At 45.0% G+C, this 6,000-nt stretch overlaps 1 pseudogene across 1 annotated transcript in view; it reads left to right on the top strand.

Annotated features, from left to right (window-relative positions):
- The first annotated feature begins 1,153 nt into the window (after positions 1–1,153).
- LOC100406525 (keratin, type I cytoskeletal 18-like) overlaps positions 1,154–6,000 on the top strand; it is a 129,633-nt pseudogene continuing 124,786 nt past the window's right edge. Inside the window, exons 1-3 of the transcript XR_013527434.1 lie at positions 1,154–1,416; positions 2,152–2,264; positions 3,628–3,708. The product of XR_013527434.1 is annotated as a keratin, type I cytoskeletal 18-like (transcript). The remainder of the gene's footprint in view (positions 1,417–2,151; positions 2,265–3,627; positions 3,709–6,000) is intronic.

Below are 6,000 nucleotides of genomic sequence, written 5' to 3'. Positions count from 1 at the left end.
TGTATGCAGATGTCCATAAAACAGAGGCTACCATCTCCCTTCTTTACTTCAGCTTCCATTTCTTGACCTCAACTTGGATAAGTGAATCCTGCTTTAATGTCCAACCTATGTTCTATCCCTGGTGGCTGAGGGCCATATGGTTTCACTTGGTAGGGACAAGAGAAACTACATACTTAAAATCCTGCCTTTTCATCAAGATGTCTTTAGGGTCCCCGAGCAATAATGAAGCAATGAGGGAGATACCCATGGCCACATTGTAAACTTTCAGTGACCTGGAGATGGAGCCCCATGCTCAGTCTCTCTGAGGGTAAATGACTCCGCTCAACCAGATCCCCTGGAACTTGAGCCAGTGTTGGGATTCCATGGCAGCACTGGGAGATAGAAGAGTGCTACCAGGACCACAAAACTCTCCTCTCCCTTCTCCTGTGGACCTTGTGCAAAATGCGAATATTTCATTTGAAGAAATCCCACGCTGAAAAAAATGAGGAGTGCCAGCCAAGAAATCACTCATGATGGGAAGATTTACGAAGCATTTTGTTTTGCCTTGATCTCAGTTGTTGTTCAACTGCCCCAGTTTCTCCAATTTAGCCAGCAGTGTTTCTCTTTCAACAGGTAATTGTCTTTACCAGCCATAACTCACAGACCTACCTCCCAGGAGACAATAAGGGCTCAAAACACATGTGATGCAAAAGGATGAGACCGTGCCCTGGAGATTCTGATTCCCCAAGTAGGGATGGGCCTAGAAATCTGCATTCTATTTTCTTTTCTTTCTTCTTTCTCTTTCTTTCTCTCTCTTTTTCTTTCTTTCTTTCTTTCATTCTTTTCTGAGATGGAGTCACCCTCTGTTTCCCAGGCTGGAGCTCAGTGGCACAGACATCTGCATTTTCAATAAAAACACCAGGTGATTTTCATAAGCAGGCAAATATGAGAAATATGGTAGTATAGGAACAAGAACTTGCATTAAATAGAACTTGACATTTCACTCCATTTCAGGTAGGCGTCCCTAGAAAATGATCCTATTAGTAGAATCCAGATCTAATAGAGAATCTACACTTAAGGACCAACATAGCCTTTTTAGTATAATGCCAAGCAGCAGGAACCTCCTGAGCGGCTACAGCTGGAGAACATCTATTGGTGTTGCGCAGGAAGCGTCAGGGAGGAAATGGTGCTGCCCAATAGCGGAAGCCGTTTTCGCTCTCCTCTCAATTAGAAATAACTCTTTCTCTCCAAAGAGAACAGGGAGACACCTGAGCCAAGACACGTGTAATTCAGGAATGAAGAATGTGGGAAGGAGCATTACAGGCAGGGGGAAGAGCACAAGCAAAGGCACAGAGAGGAAAGAGACGTGGCTTAGGGAAACTGGAGAGAACTTCGGTAGCGTGAGCCGAAAACACAACCGCAAGGGGGCAAGCGCGTGTAAGGAGATGGTGCTGCTGGGCTGGGCAGGAGCCAGGTCTTTGGGGGAAAGTGCTGATCCCTGCTATCTGCTGTGAAGCACTGGATTTAGCAAGAAACCGGCAGTTGGTATATTTGATAAGGGCAATTTCAGTGAAGTGATGGGGCCAGAAGTCAGAAAAGGGGAAAGAACTTGGAGGATCTGTGATTATGATGGATTGCTTTATTTTGTTTTAAGAAGGCAGAATAGAATGTTTTCTATGCTGGGAAAGACATCGTTTATAGGTAGAAGCTAAAAAGGAAGAGAAGAGAGAAAGTAGCCTAGTTAGTGAAGAGGTGAGGGGGCAGGAAATGGACTTGGAGGATTCTTGGAAGGAATGACCTTGAAGAAAGGTGAGGGAGCCCCTCTTTCCCTGAGCCTAGAGGAGAGGAGGTGACTGTAGGTAGAGAGAGAGAGATGGTATTGTGTACAGGTGGGGAACTTGGAGGCCTCTATTTTCCTAGAATTAGGAGATAAGTTTATCTGGGGGTGAGGGCTTGAGAAGAGCCAGCAAAGTGTCAATGGGCAGTGTGAGGGCCTGTGGCCAGGTACACAGACAGTGGCTACTGAGGAAACTGAGTGCTTATCATGGGTTATAGTTTTAAATAGGTTTTGAGTGGCACTGACGCACATAATTAACATTTAGGTGGGCCGAGGGATAGCGAATAAAGCTTGCGGATGCTATTTCATTTTTTTCTTTTCTTTCCATGTTCCAGGTGCCAAAAGCTGAGATACCCACTCTTCCTTTCATAGCCTGGTTGGCTAATCTCGTCCAGGGGTTCTCACCTGCCCTTGCAGCCGAAGCATCTGAGAGCCATTTTCAGTACAGGTGTGTGTACTCCTGCCCCAGAGAGCTGATCTCAGGTGGGATGGGGCATTCATGATTTTTGGAGCAGCCCAGATGATTCTAATGAACAGCCAGGATTAAGAAGCCCTCATCTTAGCTGTGTCCAGGGAAGAGTCCTTTCCAGCTCCCTGGTGAGAAATACCTGGAAATGTGTAAGATGACTACTGAAACTTCTTCTGGATTTGGTTTTATACACGTATCTTTATAGTAAACGTATATAGCTTTCATTTCTAGGCGTCATTTCCAACAAAACCTTTAGAATTTCTAGAAAGTTCTAAGTTAAAGGACTCTTAGATATTATTTTAGCTAGATGGGGAGGGCTGTCTGGACACATAGATCACCTAGACTCAGGACCACATTGAGCATCACAGTGAGGAGCCTTGCTAAGCTAAGCAGCATGCCCCTGTGGGATGTAGGTGCTTCATCCTTACTGCTGTGTGTGCATCGCTCATTACACTAGCAGAGCCCCACTAGGAGAAAGGGAAGGAAATAGTATGAGAATTAAGCAGGCTGTGTACACACACACTCACAGCATTCCCAACTGGCAAAAAAGACTGGGCGTTCCAGGTAAAAGTAGTGGGAGAATGAAAGGAGTTGCCAGGTAGAATAGCAAGTGAGGTGTGTGACCAGGGAGAAAGGGTATTCTCAAATACTCATGTGTCCTTCGCAGTTCTAAATTGTCTCCTTGCCTCAGAGAAGCAATCCAGGGCCTCCGAATAATCAGCTGCTTTTGACCTTGCCAGTTGTCTTCATGGCTGGTTGCCTAGTACAGGATGTGGTTGAAACCACTGGGATAATAACACCTCCTGAGGCCGGTCTAATGCTTTACCATTTACATCACCCTGGCGTGGTTCTTCTTGCCTTTGACCCTCACCAAAGCTAATCCTTACCCCGGTTCAGGGAAGGGGAAGCTGGCCCCAAGCCCTCCTCTGATCCTACCATGCTTTGCTGCCTGCTGCAGGCATTATTTGCAAATAGTTGTCTGGTTGCTAGAAGCTGTTGCACATTAAAAGCCTCTGCTTTCACCTAAGGAGCAGGGAAAGCCTGTGACCACAGAGCCTGTGGGTGCTGCCACCAGGGCATTCTCCTGAGAGCTGTCGCAGTCAATGTTGGGTGTGGGCAGAGACTGTTGGGGAGGAGGCTAGGCTAGCCAACTTGCCAGATTTCTCATTGCTGACCCTGCCACTCCACAAGCAGTAACAGGAGACTCCTGCTAGTGTCATTAAGCCACACTACTGGTACAGTACCACTAAACCATGCCTACTGGGTCAGCACCATTAAGCCACACCCCACGGGTCCAGCACCACTAAACCATGCCTAATTGGCTTCCTCCTTATTTCACCAGGGAGTCTTGCAGCCAGGAATGGTGCATGCTGGACCCCACCCTATCTCTCATCCCACTTGTGGCTGGTTTTTGCCACAGAAGGTGAGTCTCTGGTAAGGAACTGCGGAGCAGAGTTGTGTGGGTGCTGCAATAACAGGATCAAACCAAGTCAGGGTGGCCCATCTGCCATGATGATCTACCCCAAAGGGTGGGAAAGCCAGAAAGCCCCCAGGGAATCTTCTCCAGGGTCAGCTGCAGCTGTTCTGTTTTGCTGTTGTTTGGAGTTTTCTTGCTGCCATTTGTCTTTGTTTTGTTTTTGAGTTATCATTGAATCTCACAGGTACAGAAGGGGTCCCTTTGGATTTCATGCCCATCAGTATGAAATGGAGAGGGAGAGGGAGGAGCTGGGGTTTGGGATCAGCAAACATGGGCTTAGGGCCTGGTCCTGTTACACATGGATGCGATCATCTTAGGTAGGTTTTCTAAGCTGATCAAAAACCAAATTGCCTGCCCCAACTCTAGCCCTAAGATAAAAAGAAGTAAAAGACTCCTTGACATTCATACAGGGCCCAAACCCATTTCCATGGTAGAATTCTTCCAGGGATTTGAGTCAAAGCTCTGCCTGGTACAGAAGAAGGTGCATTTGCCTGCAACGTGTTTTGTGCTCACTGAGGGAAGCCTCCACAGGCAGGTTGGAGGCTTGGCCAGAAACAGGGATAGGCACACTGACCTCATTTCTTTCAGAAACACATCTGACTGTGGGTAGCATTTGCCTGTCTTGTAGACCAAGAAGCCCAGGCTCCAAAAGCTTAAGCAATTTGCCACAGTTTCGATGCAGGTCCTCTGACTTGGTAGCACATGTGTTACCCCCACACCATGCTGGGATTATGTTGTGAATGTGGGAGAAAGCTGAATAAAGCAAGTGTTTCAGTTGGCTGGAGGGTACATTAAGGGAAGTAGTGGGGACCAGTCTGGGAAAGATCATGGCCTTTTTTACAGAGCATCTCTCTGCATCTGAACCTGACCTGTATCTGACCTCAGACCAAGAGAAGCTGGTCTGAAATTTTTTGTTGTTGTTGTGTCTCTTCCAGGTTTTGATATCAGGATCATGCTGGTCTCATAAAATTAGTTAATCAGGATTCCTTCTTTTTCTATTTTTTGAAATAGTTTCAGAAGGAATGGTACCAATGTAGCAACATTATTTTCAAATCAAAGAGAGACCCATAGTGTTCAATGGCACCTCAGTTTACTGTGTGACATCACTGAGGAACCTCACTGGGGGAATGTTAATTTATTTTAGCTAAGCAGTTGCATTGTTAGAAGCTGGGAAAGTGGGTGTCTGTCTAAGTAACAGGGCAGAAAAAAGGAGATTAGAAGATGGGCTCCATAGAGTGTAGCAGGTACACATTGCAGGCAGAGTGAGGTAATAAAAAGGAAACAAATTATCTGGAGTGAACGATGTCTATGTCCAGAGCAGGATTCATTCTGCCTCCTGAGTTGCCTTCTTCAGCATTCCCCAGGTGATGTCCAGGGCCTGTTTCTTCCACAGAAGCCACATCATCCAGGCTGCTGGTCTTATATGGTCTTTCCTAGGCTGGCTTGAGTTTTTTCTTCTTTCCATCCTTTGAAGAGAATGTAACCTCCAGGCTGGTGCTGGTGTACTGGAAATTCTAGGGGGGTTGGTAGCTGTGCTAAGAGACCTTTTATAATCTTTGATAAAGAACAGGTTAGTGCTTTAAGAAAAATGCGTTGTGCTTTATAATGTCTAGTTTACAGAAAAACCGAATGATACTTTTTTAACTTTAGCCAATATGTTTACGCCTAGAATTTATTTTTCGATTAACATTTTAAAACTTGCTTAGACCCTCAAAACAAAAATTATACATTTCATGCATAAAGTCCTTCCTATAACATTTTTCACGATGTTCACAATCTTCGACATGCCTTAATTTTCTTTGTTTTATAAGCTTCCTTCTAAAGATGCATTCTTATGTCCATAACTTTCTTAACATTTCTTTCTTTTCTTCCTACTTTTTCTCTCTCCTTAGTCTTACTTTTGTGTTTCTCTCTGATCTCTGTCTCTTCTAGTCTCTCTCTTACTCATTCTTTCCCTCTATTTCTGTCTCCAATCTTTGTTTCTGTCTTGAGAGGTTTTAGCAAAGTGCTTTTCTACAGCTGATTGAAATTTACTATGTAAATTTAAAAAAGAGTAAATAAGGCTTGTGCTAGTAGTGTTTCAGGGTCCTTATACTCCCTCTTTTTTGTTTTCCGAGCATATTTTTAAGGGTGGAGTGGGTAAATTCTTACTATGGCTTGTCACTGGGGGTTATGTGGGTTGCCTGTGGAATGTTGGATGTTCCATGTGTGACAAAATTGTTGAAATTTTGAGCTGGC

This window comes from Callithrix jacchus, chromosome 15 (genome assembly GCF_049354715.1).
Source record: "Callithrix jacchus isolate 240 chromosome 15, calJac240_pri, whole genome shotgun sequence".
NCBI classification, from domain to species: Eukaryota; Metazoa; Chordata; class Mammalia; order Primates; family Cebidae; genus Callithrix; species Callithrix jacchus.
This window is presented reverse-complemented; position numbering and strand designations above follow the sequence as displayed.